This window comes from Monopterus albus, unplaced genomic scaffold (assembly GCF_001952655.1).
Source record: "Monopterus albus unplaced genomic scaffold, M_albus_1.0 scaffold241.1, whole genome shotgun sequence".
Taxonomy (NCBI): domain Eukaryota; kingdom Metazoa; phylum Chordata; class Actinopteri; order Synbranchiformes; family Synbranchidae; genus Monopterus; species Monopterus albus.
In genome coordinates this window covers 73,624-94,301 of record NW_018128121.1, presented here as the reverse complement: position 1 = coordinate 94,301, position 20,678 = coordinate 73,624, and the positions used below count along the sequence as shown (strand labels likewise).

The following is a 20,678-nucleotide window of genomic DNA, read 5'->3' as shown; positions in this document are numbered from 1 at the left end:
CTCTCACACTTTCTCTCTCTTACCCTTTCTCCTTCTTCCTTCTCCGTCTCCCACTGCGATACTCTCTGACCTCATGTTTATGTATCTGACTGTGTTGAGCTGTTTGTCAATGTCAAAGGTCCCTCCTCCTTCTCTGTTTTTCTCTTTCCATCCCTGCCTCGCTTATTTCTCGCCGCAAAGGCCCAGAGATATGAATAATATAGAAACTCCATAGAAAATGGAGATAGCTTTACACTCATTCAAATGCCAGAGAAACAGGCTGTGCTGTTTGGTGGCAGCAAAAGTGCAGAGGGATAACAGGAGTGAAAGAATTTGCAAGATGCTACAAACATCAAACACAAATTCTGTCAAACAAAAGTAAAGTCTGGATGCTCGGAGCGAAGCAACATTAATATCTGGATTCTGGAAACTGCTGAGTGGTTTACTAAGTGCTCAGTGGCTTGGCCACGTATTGGATCGAAGGCACAGGCTTTTTGTTGATATAGACAATATCCGTAGCTTAGTAAATGTTATGAATGGGCCCAAACGACACAAAGAGTATTTGCTGTTTGAGCAGAAAGGCTTAATGCCAGAGAAAGCAAAGCCAGAGCTTCCTAAACAAAGACTCAGCCAGCTAGTTTTCACTTATTTGTAGCTCTGATGAAATAACAGTTTCCAGAATTGACTCAAGATGCAATTGGATCAAGTGTTTTTGTGTGTGTGCGTCTGCTTGTGTGACACCATGCTTCATTGTTTTTCAAGGAGAATGAAGTGTTCAAGAGCAGATCAGCTCATTAGTGGCCCTGCTGAATTGCTCTTAATGAATGCTATCAGCCTCTAATGAAAAGTATTGTTCTTGAGCACAACTAAATGAAAAGGCGCTGAAAGCGGCCGCTGGCGGCACACGCACACACACACACGCACTTCATCAATGAGCGTTTGACGAAGAGGTCTCTGATGGCGACTCAACACCATGGTTACAGGGGCTAACACCCCACGAGAAATCAAACTCTCATTTAGACCACAGCCACTGCTCAATACCCGCTCTGGTATCGACCAGCAATGGTGTGTGGGAGTGAGTGTGTGTATAGATGAAACAGAGTGTGAGGGGGAACAGGAGGTGAGGCACGACGAAGAGGAAAGACTGAGGGAAAAAGGGGGAGAGAAACTGATTTATTATCCATCGATGATGGTGAAGTGGCATCAGATATGTGGGACACATGACCTGTTTACAGCCCTTGACAATTAGAAAAGTCTTTCTCTGTTTACTTTAAAACACATCTCTGTGCCCCCTCATTTCTTTCCTTATTTTAGCTGCACAGTAGTTATAAGTAGCATTAGTACGGCTGAACATGGTATGTGTGAGGTCAGATAGCCAGAAGTCATTGTAGAAGTTTTTAAGAGTTATGGATTCTGTTAAAGGTGATGATGATGATCTCCTTTAACCTTCAGCCCACTAAACCTGAAGGCACCAGGAGATTGTCAGCATTCTTCTAACTGTACATAAATTGAGTATTTTGCTGGCAGAGCTGCTGCTGACTCTGCTGCCAGTTTTTCAAAAATGTTCTCATTACTCTAACTAAATTATGACACTTGATGTAAAACTGCTTCAAATTTCAGATTATGCCAATGAACAAGGTTACATTCCAGAGCCCCAGTAATGTTGCTGGTATTTACAAAACTGTGCAGTATGTGGGGCACTGGAATTGAAAAAACAAAACTGTCTAAAGTGTTAATAGCAAGCGTTCCTAAATATGGCATGTACTGTTGCCCCCAAGATAATGGAGGTGGTAGAATAACTCGTTAATTTGTGCAGAAGAATAAATACTGTGGATACAATAAAACCAATCCAGCCCTTGTTGCAAATTATCTGAAGATCTTTGACATTTTTTTCCAGAAGTGAGGATCTAAATCAAAAGAGTTAATTATTTGGTGCTGTGATGCTGTATTCATGCCTGCATAACCTACTAAAAAGTTCTTGAGGAATTTATGAATGCTATTTCACAATCACCAAACTAAATTGGGATAAAAAGTATTAGACATTCGGTTTGTGTTTATAGGTTAATCAAAAATATAATCATGGTGTTTCAGCAGTGGAGCATCATGAGCCCATTCTGTAGATAAACATTGACTTGACTTCCAAAATATTTTTTAAAGGATATGGGCAGCAGGCAGGCAGGGTCTACTCCAAGACACTTTTGAGTTGCATTATGGCAACTGTAGGGTTTTTTAAGCATGATCCATACTAGGCAGTGTTGCATTACTTTGGTAACATGTTACATAATAATATCACTTAATATAATGCAACATGACAGCTGGTTTTTAGCTGGCAAACTAGCTTCACTGGACTAGGATAGCTTAGTGGCATAGATATCACATCAGGCTACAAAAGGAGCAGGTATGTTTTTCTTATAAATTACACTGTGTAGTGGGAGACTTGTGAGTAGAACTAGATCTTGACCTTCGCCCTCAGTTTGACCATTCTTCTTTTAATCTCTCTTTTGAGGCACAGTTTTATAATCACCCTGTGTGGGGAGAGGTAAAGCACCAAGCATGAATTATGGTGTAATAGTGCAGTAACTAGAAAAGCCAGTGGACTGTCCTTGTCTTCAACCAGATAATAAATCAACTTTTTCATATCTGAGGTATGGCTTTTCATTTGTATGAAGCACATTTGTTAAAGCATTACCATTTAAAATACACTTTTTCTCTCAGCCAAAGTGCAAATGTTTACTGTTTGCCTAAAAAAAATTCTGCCGTCGAAATGTTTGATGGCACAGTATATTCTCAACAAAATTGAAAAAAAGTGCAATCCTAAACAGTTCTGATTGAGAACGCTGTCCCCAGGGTGATGGCTGAACCTCATCACCACCTGGACCCTATCTGGACCACAAGTGTAACATTTACTGAGACTTACTGGGACAGACCTTCTCAGTAGTGAGGGCTTGCATTTCAGTCATTTATGTTATGTCTCGCTGCCATTTGGGCCTGTCAGCATGTTGAATTGCCAGATACAGCTTTAACAGTGATTTATAAATAAATTTGACTCAACTTAATTTCATCACTTTTTAGACATCGACCTCAAGGGTGTCAGAATTGCTTTTCCATCACAAATAGAGCATTTGGTTTTGGCAGGAGAACATCAAGAGAGATAGGATTGGTTGGGGTTGGGGCAGGGCCGGTAATGAACATAGCATAGGTCTTAGGTTGGCATAACAGGCTGCAATCTAAGCAGTGCTCTACCTTATTTTTATCCAGGACCTGGGAAGAACTAGCTATTTAACAGTGGCAGATTTATCTTCCAATGGCATGGTACAGGTCTGCACCTTGAACATGTTGTTAAGCAGCTATATGTGTCTAATCAGTCAGTGAGTTTGTGCATGTGTGTGACTGAATGTGTATGGGTGCTTTTAGCTGGTTAGCACTCTCCAGTCAGAGGTGTTTGTGTGTCTGCGGGCAAGACATATTGGTATTTGATATCTGCAGACTGGCACAAATTGGCAATCAGGTGAGGTTGGCATGGACTAGGCCCTCTCCTCATGGGGATCCCGACTCCAATTGGCCCCTTCTCTCTTCCCATCTTCTCATCTTTCTCTTCCTCTCTCACTGAAGCTGTTTTAACCTGACCCTGACAGGTGCTCCTGACAAAACCCATTACAATCTCAATTACGCTATATATCTCTCTGCTCCTCATCCATTCATTTGTACTGTATCCCCTCTCTCTGCATCCCTTTTCCCCATTTCCCACTCTGATGCTCTGGGACTGGTGAGAGCTCTAAGCGGTCTGCGTTGGTGCTTCCCTTCTGACTCTATCACCAGTCTATCAGTGCTCTGCATCTCAGTCCTCCTAATTAGCCTTGGTGGGACCATCACTTTTGTCTTCATTAAGAAAACTGAACAGATGTGGGTGAGCAAGGAAGAAATAATGAATGGACAACACAGGAGATGCTGAAGGGAAAAGAAAAGCTTTATGTCTGTTGAAGGTTGCATACCCTGAAGTGAGGCACTAAGGCTGTCAGGGATCTAATTGCCTGGATAGCTCTATAGGTACTTTAACGTGGCAAGCGTTCACCGCTAATGCCTCCACTGATTTCTGAGAAAACGTGATGGCAGAGGCAAGGTGAGTTTGGGTAGCTAATGTTCAAGTGTACATACATTATTATTTGCCGCTGCCACCTGTGTGGATGCTACTTTGCATTTTGGTTTTATTTGATAGTGGCAGACAGGACACGTGGAGGTAGAGAGGACAATGTCATGCAATAAATGTCTCAATGTCTAAATGTCTAAAAATGAGTATGACTTTACAAAAAAAAAAAACAACCTTTTAACTCAAGGTCCACTTAATAGTTTTGCTCTGGGGATTCCAATGACTTAGTTGTTATAAGAATCTGTTTTGATTTGTAGAGCTGATGAGGACCATGAGATCCCTTCATCAAATAATAACTGGACCTTGAGTTTGCTGAGTAGTTTATTACAGGATGTTTTGCTGCTTAAATGCAATAATATCTTCATCATTGCTGTGTCTAATCACTGAAGTAAATAAAGGCGACAGATACTCAGCCTAATAATGAAAACATTATTTATTGGACTGTAAATTTCTGTAGACAGTGCTGTTGCCTCAGTTCAAAGATATGTCAAATTTTATGCATGGGCAGGAATTTTAGTGTTTTGCGAACCATAAATTTACCACAGAAGTGCGTTGATTCACTCACATTACCAAGCAAATAAATAAACTAATATGTTTTGTGGTAGGCCACATCTGAAATCACCTACTTTCTAATCCAAGGAATAGTCCCTAAAGTAGGTGGATGTCTGGAACATAAAGCATTTTATCTTTATACTAAAATATACTACATGCAACATGTAAGCCGTGATTTGTAGTATGAGATCATGTAGGCTACATTCACGTTAATTTTACATTTTATTAATCAAAGCAAATGTGACTCTTGTGTCCCAGTGCTGATTGTGTGTCTTGAAGAAACTGGAAATGTATCTACAATTTGCAATTTACTTGCAAATTTTGAAATGCGATGCTGCCAGCTTTTGCGATTTGTAGGTGAGCAGCGCTTGCAGACTGTTTTACATCCTGCTGCTGCACATTCATAATTCAGGCAATGTTACTGTGTGACAATTGCAGTGGTAGCATTTCTTTTGGCACTTCTGCATGAGATTTCACTTCTCAGGGGAATTTCAGTTGTCGGGTTTAGGGGGTTTTATTTCCATGAGCAAGGCACAGTCATGGACAGGGTTAAACAGTTCAATCACATATGTGACACAAAGAGTAGACCAACACACTACCTTGTGGATTAAGAGAAAGGTCTGGTCTTCTGAGAAATATGCTCAGTCACATTCCTGCCATGAGTTCTGTTTGCTTGCAGTCTTTATGCTAAGATGATTGATTTCTGCTTCCTTCTACATCCATACTAAACATCTAAACAGTATTGGGGGGGTATAGTTCTTCCTATCTAACTTTTGACAGAAAAGTCAATAAGCATGTTTCTGAAACTGTCAAATGTTATTTCTGAACTGACTCTCTGATTCAGTTCAGTAGCAACAGCAAGGCTTCACCATTAGAGTTCATTTCCTACTGGGATCATTTCATTCATAGTATAAATGTATGTATGCACTCATTATACAGCAGGGTCTTGGATAGAACTGCATATATTCATATTATAATCTATTATAATCAAGCTGTGGTTTAATCTCTCATATTACGTTTCCGTCGTTTTCTGCCCTGCGACTTCTCCTTTGTCTTTCCAGTGGTTTTCTCACCATCCCCGCTCCCTGTTCCGATGCCCTTTTTCCTATCCCCTGCAGGTGTGTGTGTGAAGTGAGAGAGAGAGGGGACAGGGTGGCAAGGTGTCGAAGGAAATGAGCGTGAGGTGCAGGGAGCAGTGGGTGATGGATCTCCCTAACGTCTGTAACGTTCTCCGCTTCGTCGGCTCTTCCCTCGTTTCTGACCCAAATCTAATGCGACAAGACTCGTTTCCACTGTCCCCACCCACACACATGCTCACGCGCATCCTTCCATCTCACTCCTCTCCTCCCTGCTATCACAAGAGTCGTGCACCACCCCTCTATTTTTAGCTGTTTGTCCTTGAGTTACAATCCCTGAAAATTGCCATGATCCATAAAAGGCTGGGTTGTGGTGCTTATGGGAAAACACACTCACCTCTGCCAAAACTATTTCCTTCCTGCCCCTCCCCCCATCTTACCAATTCCAAGTGTGTGTGTGTGTGAGAGAGAGCAACAAATCGTTACCAAGTCTTTCGCCATTACTGGAGCGAATATTCCTCTCATTAAAAAGGTGAAATGGAGGGAGTGTTAAACGAGTGTAACGCCAACAGATCAGGCTGTTCTTTTCTCTCTGCCCACACTACATGCACACACACATCCCCAGCTCAGAAAGTTATCCGCTGTAGCCAATTAGCATGAATGCTCTGTCTAGCATTAGCCCCCTCTTCCATATCTGACTCTTGGTCTCATTACCATCTTTTCCTTTCTTCCTCTCTTATCCTCCTCCAGCCCCTCCTCTCTCTCGCTCTGTTTCTCATTAGGGCTGTGTCGTAACACAGTGAATCATAATAGGTGCTCTATACTGTGAAATGACTTTTGCTTTGTCTCATTTTGCCGCTTGTAGCAGGAGAATGAATAAATACACAATCTGTTCCAAGCAGGGACAGAGGCACACCAACGACCTGGTGACAGCTGTACATTAATCTGTCACAAAGCAGCTTTTTGCCTGCCTGAAGAAATCCCTGATATCAAGAGTCAGAGGGCTAATCAGTGGGAGCTGCCATGCAAGGCCATGTACTATCCACTGATAATAATCAGATGAACTTGATGACAAAGAGAGTTTTGGGAGAGATGTCAAAGATTTAGAGGATGAAGAGATGGTGGAAGAAAAAAGTGAATGAACGAGGGAAAGGCCAAAAGGTGGACGGCTGAGAAAGAGGTGGATGACTAGGGGCTGGAGTGGGGAAGGGTTGGGGGCACAGCGTGCCTGGGGGGTGAAGACAGCAACACCGAGGCGTATTCTAAATCGTGAATGTAAATATGTGTGAGGGGATTATCACAGAGTGCCAGGCGGCGCTTCTGGGGCTTTGTTTCCGTGACACCATGACGTTGGCTTTGTTTCCCTGACAGCAGACGTGTGTGTGTGCGTGTGTGTGTGCATCTGTGTGTGCATCTGTGTGTGTATGTCATTGTCTGTGTTTGTGTGTGACATCCAGGCATCTGTTTCCTGCTGGAAAAGGTTAATTACATCTCCACTGCCTGACTGGACGTGCCATGCATAATCACACAAACTAATGAGACCTATGAATGTGTGTGTCTTTGTGTCTCAATGCATGTTCTGAAAAGGCAGTTCGTAAAAGATGAATAGATATCTTAACAACTTGTTTCAGGTTTGAAACTCTATTGTTGCAGCCAAGAAGAAACACAAGCACAGACACACATGCTTAAGGAGTCACACACTCAAACAGGTGACAGCTGGAAGCGCACCGCAGTGGCATTTACGGACAGACACGCCACTCCCACCAGTGGACATTAATGGATGTGTTCACATTGGTGTGTGTGTGTGTGTGTAATTACTTGTCTGCCTATTAATGAGTCAGAGATAGTACGGCACCAGAGCAGGGGCGTCTCACAAAGCCTGTTGCTCATACTGACCCTTGACTCATATCTTCACACTCCAGCTAAGCTGCTGATTGGACAGCTGCTCAGCTTTAGATCAGGCCCAGCTCAGTGTGAAAAGCGAGACGGGTTCCGGTCCTCCATGGGTGACTTTGGAAATTACTGCTCACTTTCTCACTTGGCTGAAGTTTTCACTAAGTTGATCTGGCATAAGCAGGTAGGTGAGGAGGCGCAGAGCTCCACTGAACTCTGGCTCCAATTCAGACTCTGTGTGGGAGCTGCTATTTAAGGAGGAGAAGGGAGAGATGGGCTATCACTGAGAGGTGTGACAGAGAGAAATAATGGATTTCTAGAGCCTCTCGCCTTTTGGCACCTTATATAGGCACTAGGTATGGCAAAAAAAATGAATCAAACAGAAATATGTTTTGTTAAGAACCACATCAGTTGAAGCAAAGTTCTCAGCCAGCTGCCAGGGGGAAAGTGGAGTTGGGTAATGGGGATTAGCTAAGAGTTCACAGGCTTTCATTTTGTTTGCTGGTACATCTTGAGGAATATTTCTCAAGACAGCTTTGCAGTTCTTGGGTTTGGGATGTTTAAAAAGTAGAAACACAATAGAACCTGAAGTTTGACTCCTGGGTACTAATGTAAAAATATTCAGCAGCTGGTTCAAGGATTTCAGCAACAGAGATGAATGAATGAAAAATGTCCAATTAATTCAGAACTTTGCATAAAAGCCTGTGCATGCTGAAGCCCCTTACATCCCTCTTATATTGTTCCCACACATAATATTAGACAGTCTGTACTGAGCAGCGGTAACCTGGGCTGTACATTGCAGTCTGTTAAAGGCTGAAGCACCGGGGTAGGGGAGGGGAGACAGCGACACTGTCACACCACGGTCTCCTGATCCCTCCATTGTTCTTCCTCCTCACCCTCATCTTCGTCCTCTTGCTCCTTTTTCTTCTTCTCCCGTCTGCGGCAGAAGCCGTTCAGGCCGCAGAAACAGGCACAGGTGAAAGGCATGGCCTATCTGATGCACCGCATCCACGTGAAGCTGCAGAGAGAGGGAGGAGGTGTGTTAAAAAATTCCTCCTTCATCAGGCAATCTGCCAAGACATCACACTGCTCCTATGGAGTTTTATCCCAAGAGGTCAGACGTGGATACCTGGAATCAAAGAAGAAGAAAGGGGGCTTCATTTTTTGTGCATACTGAGCCACTATAAATTTTCTGATTAGCACTTTCTGGCTTAACTTGATTTACTTAGAGTTTGCCTGAAGTAAAAAACAAATGATAAAGTGAGTAGTTGTCATTTCATTCTGTACAGTAAACGCTTTTAGCAACAGAGCCTCACAGTGCAGTACAGGCATCAATATTTAACACTGAATGCATTCCTATAGTGGTTACTTTAAACACACAAAATGGACAATTTAATAAACTGAACACGTAAATATGTGCGAGCTTCACAGAGACGTCTAAGTTATTAAATTAACTTTCTGAGGAGGGACTGCTGCTGAAATGTGTTAGCAATAATGGATGATTCTGTACCGACAACCTGCTTTAATGAAGTACCATCTTTTCCTGTTTTGAAAATGCTTTGTATACATATTTTTGTCAGTTTTTCTTTCTTCTCCAGCCATTCAACTAATTCAATTTATACATTTGTTTTTGGTTTTTTTGCTGTTTTTTTTTGCTAGGTAGCAGGTAGCAATTAGCCATATTGGCAGCAAATATAGAAAAAGGTGAGCCACAGTGGTTTTTCTTATCTGTTCAGTGGAATCTGTAGGAGGAAAATGTTGTGCAGCAGTGCTGACAGAACTGATTACAACTATTGTTGTTTAAGTGGGAGGACATAGTAGCTCTGAAGTATTTTCCAAACTGTAAATTCTAATTGCAGTTTTTTTTTTTTTATTGTTTTCCCAATGTTCCTTATGATAAAAACCCAGGCATTTCCTTGATAATTTAATTATACTGTTGTTTATATTATAGCCATCAGTTTTAATTAGTTCAGTGTTCTGAAAAGTTAAGTTTAGTTGGGTTTGGGAGCTGGTTTGATACAATGTGAACCTCAGCTGTTGCTGAAGTAAGAAGAAGCTTAGAAATGGAGGTTGACCAAATTCAGACATTTCATTGGTGCAAATGGGAACTCAACCCAGTAGCCCTAAGAATTTGATCCATATTTGTAGTGATGGGAATTCTGGTACTTCTGAGTGAGCTATAAAAAACCTGCAGTGAGCTTAAAAGACAAAACAAAACAAAAACAAACAAAACTGTCAATAAATGTTATGGAGGGTTTGTGCAACTTTCCATTGTAACGATTATCAGGCTGCGGGAACTGAATTGTTATATAGCAATTTACAGATACTACAAAATGCTAATTATTATCAAGTTTCTGCAAAGCATAATATTCCTCTATTGCAACAGATTTGTAAGATGACTGGCTGTCACATTTAACTTTTTTACATGTACAGGTTTGTACCTCTGACTTCATAACAACGCTTTTTGTCCAATGATGTATTAAAGTGCTCCAGCTGCCCATCACCTAGCATTTTATGCAGAAAGCAAGCATGGCTCCTGCTTTGAGAACGTTAAAAATAACTATTCAACTATTCAAACTACTTAATTCAAGATTGTGATGCAAACTTAAAGAAAAGCCATTCATTCATTTATTATATGAAATATTATTCTTAATTTATGCTGAACTGTTTGTTTGTGGACACACTTTACATGTGTAGCTCACCTTCTGTTCCCTCAATAAAAGCCTTACGTTTGTGCTAGTTAAGCATTTAGAAAGAACAAGAAGTGTCTCAGCTGACACTCTAATTGTACCTACAATTAGTGCCAAATTGTATGTTTTTTATTTGCTGTTTACCTATCACCTACAAGCCTGCAGCCGCAAATGGCGGTCAGGTGTTAATATAATCCTCAAGGCAGTGCACGTCTATGTGTGTTTGTTTTTCACATTTTTTGCACAGATGTCAGCAAAAAATTCAATGCAGAGAAACGTACTGCGGTTCAGTCAATAGGTCAGTCCACATGCACGCATACGCTGCAGTTAAGATTGGCGTGGAGGACTATTGAGTGCTGTCACTCAACGAGAAGAAAAACTCATTAAGGAGAAAAAACTCCTTATGCTTCTTCTCGCATTTTTCACATTCACATCCACATTTGTGCTTCAATTCCTCTCTCTCTCCCCCACTCCCTCCCTCTCCATCTCTCTCTCACACACACACAGAAGGCCAGAAGTAGTCTTAAGGCTCACTAAACTCCCAAGGTTAACATTTTTTTTCACTAGCGTGCTAGCAGCCAATCTCCAACGAGCGCTGAGATTAGGAGAGGCGAGGTGAAACTGAGAGCTTCATTAAATAGCAGGCTGAGTCAGCAGCACCAACAGGCCTGGCTGGGGAGTGTATCTACTGTTATTGTGTGTGTACATGTTTGTGTAATGCAAATGGGAGAGAGTGGGTGACAAAAACACAGCCACAAACCAAACATAAAGTGTATGCCTTGGTGTTTGTGTGTTTTTGCATGTGTATGGCCATAAGGATTGATGTGCGCTTCAGCCTGTCTCATATGGGGGCAATTAGCTGAGCTGGGCTCTGGGCTGCCTGCAAGCAGAGACAAAACGCCTCAGGCCATGCAGTGTAGACAGGTATGTGTGTGTGTGTGTATATACATGCTATTAAACTTCCACATGCTCTTCTTTTATCCCTCCTCTGTCTTTCCAGATATCTGTCTAATCCTTGTCTGGAGATCTCCCACTCTGTACCCAATGGCTTTAGACCCTATGTGACATGCTATAGAAAATCACATAGGAATAGAAAGCCATAAAACACAGCAGTGAGCCAGTCATGACGGTAGGAGTAAACTTTTCTCTCAGCATAATAGTTTGTGTGAGTGTCCATGAGTGTGTGTAGCCCTCCCACTTCATGCCTTTAACACCTTGAGCTTGTCTGACAGCTTACAAGGCCCTGCAGAGGATTTACAACAGTGCTGAGACACCTCTCTCCACTGTGTATCCTTTGTCTCTTGTGCATCCTCCAATCCTTCCCCTCCTGTCCTTCAATCTCTCCTTCTCTCACACTTACCCTCCTCGCACTCGCTGGCTCGCCATCCCTAGCCATGCCGCCAGACATTGGCGTTAGTGTCTTGTTTTGGTGATGTGTAATTACTAGGGGTTGTTTCACAGGCGAATGCAGAGATGAAACAGATGAAAACACAGCCTGCAGAGCATCTGAATTATTAACTGACTGAAAATGGATGAGTCAACATTACCAAAGAAAGAGAGAGAGCAGCCCACATGCATCCATAAATACACACATAAATGAACTGCCACAGGTTTGAGTACAGTATGACACCACGCATGAAGTAACCATGGTCGGGTCCAAACCAAGTTCAGACCAGTTCTGGTTGATGATATTTGTTAAGAAAAAGGCAATCAGCAGATGATGTGTTGGTTAACTTCTACTGTGACACATTAAATGTAATTAAACAATACATTATCACTCTCGATAATTACTTTCATTCCAAACATACCAGTTCTGTTAGATGGGAGCATAATTAGGCTGAAGTCTCTTTGTATGGAAAATAGCCTTCAGACACATATACCTACACTAAACTGAATCATATATTTTGTGACATTTCACTTTTTGCTGGAGAGTTAGATAACTAAACAAACAAGATATACTGTGTAATTAATAAGATATGACTGGTTCATTAATGGGCTTAAGGGGCACTGGGAGGCAGGTTTTTCCTACTTTGGAACTGAGCCAGGCTAGCTGCTTCCCCATATCTCCAGTCCTAATGCTAAGATAAGCTAATCATCTCCTGGCTGTAGCTTCATATTTTTCATACAGACATAACAGTGGTAGAGAGGCTTTCATCTTTTTCTTCATAAGAAAATAAATAACACATCTGTGTGCTTGCTAATAGCTGAACACACATGCACAGTAGCTGAAAGTTTCCACTGTATCTGTTGAATCAGGAGCTGCTTTGCCGTTTGAAGGGGAATCCCTTCTTTTCTAGCAATGAGCATGGGAATAGGACAGTGAAAGAGCTGCAAAGACATGCTGAGATAAGAATAAATGAGAGATAAAGCAGCAGCATCTGAGTAAAGTAAATGGGGTACTCAGTGGGAGTCTGAAGCAGGTAGGATTAACGTCACAGTCATTCATCCTTGTTTTTAATCTTTTTCAACCTCAGTCCTGTGAAAATCTGTTATCCCGCCTGGTATGTCTTGTATATATTTATATGCATAGGTTTTTGCCCATGTATGTGTGTATGTAAGCTGATTTGTGTCTTATCGAGATCCTCTGGAAACAGACAATGTGGTTTATTTGTTATCTTCTTGTATGGACGATGAGATAAGGCAATCAGTGTCTGCGAGAGCATTTGAGAACCTACAAGTAAGCGTGTATGTATGTGTGTGTGTGCGCAGAGCAATAGATAAACTGAATGTTGTGCCTTTGAGTTTGAGTGACAGAATCCTAATGCTGATCCCAGTGGTCAACAGCCCACAGACGTTCCACAGAAAACGTATTAGACCATTATCCATTATTTATATTGTGCCTGCTTCCAGACACAGAAAGAACAGAAATACTTTATCTGTGATTCATGCTGACTTGTGCCTGACTTCTTCTCATGGAATATTACTAACCACTAAGAAACCTTCTTAGTTCCCATCAAGCAGGCAACAGCACAGTCTAACTGGTGTATAAAACATAAGTTTTTCTCTGCAGTGGCCTCAAATATTCAGAATCCCAAAGCACTGGCTTTCATCTACAGCATTTTTAGGTCATTAAATGTAGAGGGTACACTTCAGAGACACATTACAGTTCACAGAATTCACAGATTGCTCTTTAAGAGAAGAAGCTGATGAAAATGAAATAAAATTGCTGCAGATTTCATTTTACTTACTTCATCGTATCAGCAGAAATCCTGCACTTTTCCAGGTTCCCTTCATTCTTCGTTGTGCAACCGCATATAAACCAACTCCCTAATGCTTATTTGATTAAGTGAAACACATTGTCTCCTGCTGTTTCCTCTGCCACCATATTGTTCTTTTCTAGCTTGAAGCCCCAGCCCTAGTTGCTCCTTTTGTTCACCATTACATGAATGTTAAACCAAAGTGTGCCCTGGAATTCCTGCACTTATTTTTGATACCAAATGTTTGAATTCTTGTCTTTCTCCATTTTACCTTCCCTTCCCAACTTTATCTTTCTCCTGTACTTCCCACTATCCCTTGCTCCCTTGGCCTACACAAAATACCCTCTGTCTGGCTTTCAGGTAAAAACTCCCACCCACCAGCAATACCTCAACCAAGATAACCGAGAGGGCTGGAAAAAAACAGTGAAACAGCTTCTGCTGCTCAAACACAAAGACGGAAGGGGCAGCCCATGATGGATATGCATATAGAAAGAGAGAGGAAAGAAGAAAGCAGCAAAGAGGAGAAAAGAAGGAAAACTGATAAGGTGGTAAAGAAGGTGAAGCAGGAACACTGGAGATTGAATGACATCTTATCAGGCTTAGCTACGGTGTGTGTGTGTATGTGTGTGTGTGTGTGTGTGTAAGTTCAGGTATACTAGGGTGCACTGGAGTCTCGGTCTGTCCTCATGGCTAACTGTCTCCCAGGCCTAGTGAACAAAGAACCTATTGACTACACAACACACAGGAGCTTTCTCTCTTCTTCACAGGCCAGTGCTTTGTGCTTGGCCCCCTGAACACACACACACACACACACACACACACACACACACACCACCACCACCACCACCTCCTCCATTTCACCTGTGCCTGGATTTGTCCTCCCTCCCCCCAGGATACATCAGTACTCAACATTGATATGTCAGTGTTGTCACATGATGAAAAAAATGCCTATTTTAATCACTTTCCTAAATAGTGAACTTTGATATTGAATTGAAAAATCCACTGCTTCCTGCTGCAAACCAGGCCATTTCAACTTGTTTTTGTGAATACAGTGGAATTTTCTTGATACTTATTCAAAGATAATGCCATTTAATACATGAACATCTTCCACTTTGGAAGCTTTTTTTTTTAAACAAATAAAACCATCTGCTGCATTGGAAATGTGCTTTTCTTACTTAAAGTTTAACTGATTGAGTGTGTACTTTATTATTTAGGTTAAATAAGCTAGGTCTGAAACTGAATATGATTTAAAATTGGATTTGGAGTAATCATTTAAATCTTAAACGCTTGCTTACTCTCCTTAATAATAGTCTTGCCTGCATGAGATCTGGCAGACTGTAAACAAAGCAGAGAGCTCACACCAATATATCTCATATGTACAGTTGAGTCTTACTTACTTCAGATGCTGTAACAATTTACGATTGTTTGGAGCCTTTGAGGCAAAACGTTTAACATTCATTCGGGTCTTGTGTTTTGTAATGAAGAAACGTGTCACCCAGTGCTACAGTGTGTTTCACTGATGTGTTTTTAATTGTTTTTGAACTAGAGTGGAAGCAAACAAGCTAATCCAAGTTGGAGACTGACAGTTGTTAACTATGAGTAGAGGCAACACATTGTTGGTTCTAGTCTATGTTTGGGGATGTTGAAAATACTATTAATATAAAAATGACTGACCTTTTCCTTTAATAAAACGCTATGACAAGTTCCCAGAAAATAATGTGTTGTTAAAATGTACACAGTTAACTCCCTCTGACGCTGAAGAAACACTTTTGCCTTAGGCATGATTTGGCTAACTGTGGCTAACTGTGTATGTATGAACTTATTTGGCCTTGAGTCTGAGTTGACCACACCAGTGATCAAAGTCAGGTGTGGTGCGTTAAAGACCAGAAGTCAGTAGTGCCAGCAAAACTATATGCCTGTTATTCTCAAAAACAAAATGGCACAAATTAGTGGGGATGTACAGTCCATGACAGCCATTGTCAGAGTGCAGATTTAAAATCTCTGCTACATGGGAAAATTTGACTTAACTTTACTAAGGCTGGAGAAAAATAATCTTTGTACAGTACTGTCTACTGGCTTCTATGTCTCCTGTCCCCTTGTGGACTACAGAGAGCCAGTGAGGTGTCGCCATTTACAGTAACTATAACATCCAAGTTCCCTGTGGGAACATTACTTAACGAAGCCTGGGCAAAAAGCATCAGGTATTACAAGGTCTCACTCACACAATAACTATCTAGCTAAACATTATACTCCTCTATGAAGTTATGAATGCACTGAATAATAATGCTGTGAGGCACTGGTAGGAGCCTTAGAGGGGCTGTGAACTGTGTGTGAGAGAGAGAGAGAGAAGGACAGAGAGAGGCATACTGAGGGCGGCAAACACAGAGAAGAGAGAGAATGTGTGTGGTCTGGTATTACTCATGTTGTGGGAACATACTGTAAATCTGCACAGATACATTGTGAGGACCGGACATTCTTATGGGACCAAAAGGCAAGTCTGCAAAATGTAAATCATTACATTTGAAGTGATGATTTGGCTTAAGGTTAAGGTGAGGGTTAGAGTAAGGCAAGTAGAGGTTAAGGTAAGGGTAAGGCTCCAGGAAATACATGAAAGTCAATGTAATGTCCCCTGAAGTAAAAAAGACATGTGACGTGCACACACGAGATTTCTCACCTCAGCTGGTTGGACAGATTACCTGTAACTGAGAGGAGGAAAAAAGGTAATGAGTGAGAGAATAAGCAAGAGAAAGGAGGACAGAAAGGTCACACTGATCTCAGAGCAGTGGAGAGAGAGGAGAAAAAAGTGACTGGTGGAGAAAGAGGAATGAAAGAGTGGGAGCAGAAAGAAGTGCCATTGTTTTTCCATATTTACTTTACCTGCTGCCTGTCCGCTTTTAATCAAATCAAAATCAAAATCAGTGCAAGTTAGTGCAATTCAAAGTACTTCACAGACAAAAGACCAATATGGCAGAAAAAGTCAATTAAGTAAAAAATTATATATATATAAAAAAAGTACTCAATCAATATAATTAAACTGAAATGCATAAAAACTTGATCTAACATATAAGATACAATAACATACAAAATATATAATAAGAAATAATACATAAGAATGATGAAATCTAGACAGCACTCAGGGATTCGCAGACTTTCACCACAGGCGCAGCTCTGTTTCCCCGTAATGTCATTAAAGAAATATTCCCATGACAGTTTAACCCTTATAATATGATTGCTTGACCATGAAAACCCACTGCTGGCATTAGGACTGATGCTGATATCGTTATTAGTTTGACAGCTATTCAAGAAATATGACAGACATTCACTCATTGGTTTAGGGATGAAACGAAGACTTCAGTGAGTGGACCAAGGACAAAGCAGCGAATACGTCACATTTCTGCAAGTTTGTGTTCTGTTTGATCAACAGCTGTTTGATAAGCTGCTCATACAGTCTCTGTTACTGGCTGATTGTTGCACTATGGAGAGAGCCTTCTTGTCCTTTACTCAGCTGTGTGTGTGTGTGTGTGTGTGTGTGAGAGAGAGAGAGAGAGAGAGAGGTGTGCAGCTCTTCCCTCCTCTAAACACACACAGACACAGATCTGTCAACCAGTTACTATATGTAATCTCAAACTCTAAGTTGATAAACAGGGGAGGCTGTGCTTTCTGTGTTGTAGCCACTTCTAAAATGAGATTTGTGCTCAGTGAAACACCTTTACAGTGTGTTAGGAAAGGACTGTTTCACAATCAGTGTGGAGAAGAGGAACAATTATAGCAGACAAATATTCTGCCAACACATGGCATGTGAGTATACACTTGAAAAATTAGAATCTATTTTGTATTATACTGTTTTGAGAAAACGGCAAAGTATAGTAAAGCAGGAGCAAGAGGCGGAGGGAGAATGACACTGAGTCAGAAAGATAGAGAGGGTGCCCTGCCCTAGATATTTGCCTGTAAGCTGCTCACAATGCAGACATGGCAATGGGCCATGTAATGTGAAAGCGGGAAAGGAGATGAGAGGAGAGTGGAGAGATGGGCAGAGGAAATGAGAATGAGGGATAGAAAGTCAGGCCAGAGAAAGGATTAGTGATCAAAGTGAGCCATGGGCCATCCTGAAAACCCTCTACACACACACTTTCAGAGAGGGATAGAATAAGGGAGATTAGGGTTTTTCCATGGGATTAATCATTTACCTTCCTCCTACCCAACAGCACCTTGGCTGTGAGAATGAACACTTTATGCCTAAATCCATTTGCATTAGCCCTAGTGTAAATGCTAAGAGGGAAAACACACATACACACACACACACACACAATGATTGATTATAGCAGAGTAATGAAAATATATTCCAGTCTAACTTTCCTTCTAATTGGTTTCATAGCCTTTTCCCTTGAGAAGTGCCTTGGGAAGCTTAAAGAAAAGGTGGGAAAAAGCATAATATGACATCTACCTTTTCCTCCTGCAGAAATTCCGAGCTGGAAGCTAGATTTCTGAAACACTTTTAATTGCTACTCAACCTCTGTCTCCTTCACTCTGATGAGTCACCAATGAAGAGATAAACAACAGGCCGGAGATACCAATTAGGCCGTCAAATGGCAGCACAACAATCTTCAGCGCTCCTCCGCTTCCCAGAGGAGCACTGGTGGGAAAAAAGAAGAAACAACAATGTAGGAAAGACGGAAAGGGGAAACTCGTGCAGCGAGGTGGAGGAGGAGGAGGAGAAAACTTTTTAAGAGCTCAACATCTAATCAGGGAATCCTCCTTCTCAGTCTCACTGTGCAACACACACTCACACAGAAACACACACACGAGCACAAATACACACATCTCCCCTGTCAGAGGTTTGACCTCCACTAGGCTGCTTTCGCTCCTTAGTATTCCATCGCCCTCCCACCGGCTGACCTGATTGGCTAATGACGGCTCATTTATCTTGATGCAACACCTGCAGTGTCTACGAGGCACATGTGTGTGTGTACTACTACACACATACTGTATATCTCGCCCTGCTAAACTAGCTCTATCTGTCAGCGCTGCCCTTGCTGCAACAGCTTGCACACACTGGTTTACCTCCAAGGAATGATGGAGAAGGGAGAAAAGAGGAGCAGTAGAGGAGAAGGTGAAAGGGGAGGAGAAGAGTAAGAGAAAGGAGACAATGATAAATAAGAAAATGGGGACTTGAAAAGAAGAACAGGAAAAGAGGGAAGTCAGCAGAACAATAAGAGAGGAAGGAAGAAGAGAAAAGCAGATCAATAGATATAAAGAGGAGAAAAATGAGAGCCGGGTGATAATAAGAATAGAAGAAGAAAGGAGGAAAATAGATAAAAGAAAAGGCAGCAGAGAGAATGACACGACCAGAGGACAGAATAGAAGAAAGGGTGTTCAGATGAAGGGAAGAGGGATTGACGCATGTTTTATTCACTCACCTCTAACACTTCTCTAATTACCACAGCTGAAATCACTGCCAGAGTCTGCATGTGGGTATGTGTGTATGGGGGTCTCTAATATGTGTAATGAAGCCAGCCAAAGGGACATCCTGTAGATGGAATGTAATCCTAGTGCTATTATTTCCCTTTTTTTGAGTCATTACATTACAACTATAGCATGCTAGTTTGTAATTTTTACATCATAATGATGCTGACATAGTAATTTATCATTATATCACTTTATCAGTCTGAACATTAAGTAGAGTTTGCCTTACAGCTAAACAGGTCATATGTCAGTGTCACAAAATCACACCTATAATCATTACGAAAAAATTGATATGACATTAACCAAATCCAAAAGTAGAAAAGGTTCTATTATTTGTGATAACACTCAGAGCTTGAAATTGGGGGAATAAAGTGCCGCTGCTCTCCATAGCATAGCTCATATCTCATTGTGTGGACAGCGGGTAAAGTCAGTCAGACCCTTCCACAATCTACGCATACAGTCCTGTGCATACTGCTGCCAGGTGGCGCCTCGTGTTTGGGAGTGGAAATGGTACGATCTACAGGATTTCAAGGCCATGAATGTTGCCTCTGTTTTGACACTGCTAAAAGTAAGAAGGACTAGATTCAGTCACTGATACTGTTAAAAACCTCGGAGTAATATTTGACAGCAGTTTTAACTTTGATAAACAGATCCGCTCCGTAGTCAAAACTAGCTTCTTTCATTTGAGGATGCTAGCAAAAGTGAAGCCCTTCTTATCTCATGCAGAGTTAGAAAAAGCTATTCATGCTTTTATTACATCCAGACTTGACTACTGCAATGCCCTTTACATCGGTATCTTGCAATCTCTCCTTCGGAAGCTACAACTTGTACAGAATGCTGTGGTTCGCCTTCTGTCAAGTACTCCCAGACATGCTCACATCAGTCCTGTTCTCTCCTCGTTACATTGGCTGCCAGTGAAATTTAGAGTCGATTTTAAAGTACTCTTATTTGTCTTTAAGTATATCAATGGCCTTGCCCACTCATACCTATTGGGGCTTGTGTCTGTCTACTCTCCCCATAGAGCCTTGTGCTCTGCAGACCACCTATCCCCAGTCCCCCTCCCCCGCTCTTGGTACAAAAAATTGGGCGATCGCTCACTGGTACTGTGGTGTGCCTCAGGGATCCATCTTGGGGCCAGTTCTCTTTTCTTTGTATTTACTTCCCCTTGGATCGATTTTTGTGAAATATGGGTTGTCTTTTCATTGTTATGCGGATGATATTCACATTTATTTGCCATTGAATGTCAATAAGAGCAACTCATTTCAGACCTTGAGGGATTGCCTGAGGGACATTAAGGCATGGTTATCACATAACTTCTTACATATTAATGAAAGTAAGACAGAATGCGTTGTAATTGGTAACTCTGGTGTCACTGGTTCTGACATTCCTAGCTTTTTGGGATCCTACCGAAGGCCTCAGGTGAGAAATCTTGGGGTAGTATTTGATGGTGCTCTTAAACTGGACGAACAGATAAAGTCTGTAGTTAAAGCCAGTTTTTTTCAATTGAGACTTTTGGCTAAGGTTAAACACTTTCTTTCTTTTAGTGATTTTGAAAAGGCAATTCATGCCTTTATTAGCACTAGACTGGATTATTGTAATGCACTGTATACTGGCATTTCTCAAGCCTTAATGTCCCGACTACAGTTGGTCCAGAATGCAGCAGCTCGTCTTTTAACTAATA

At 41.5% G+C, this 20,678-nt stretch overlaps 1 long non-coding RNA gene across 1 annotated transcript in view; it reads right to left on the bottom strand.

The window, feature by feature from the left end:
- Positions 1 to 6: 6 nt before the first annotated feature.
- Positions 7 to 20,678, bottom strand: part of LOC109971984 (uncharacterized) — a 31,467-nt gene continuing 10,795 nt past the window's right edge. The window contains exon 3 of the long non-coding RNA XR_002276625.1: positions 7 to 8,665. This is a non-coding gene — a long non-coding RNA (uncharacterized LOC109971984). The remainder of the gene's footprint in view (positions 8,666 to 20,678) is intronic.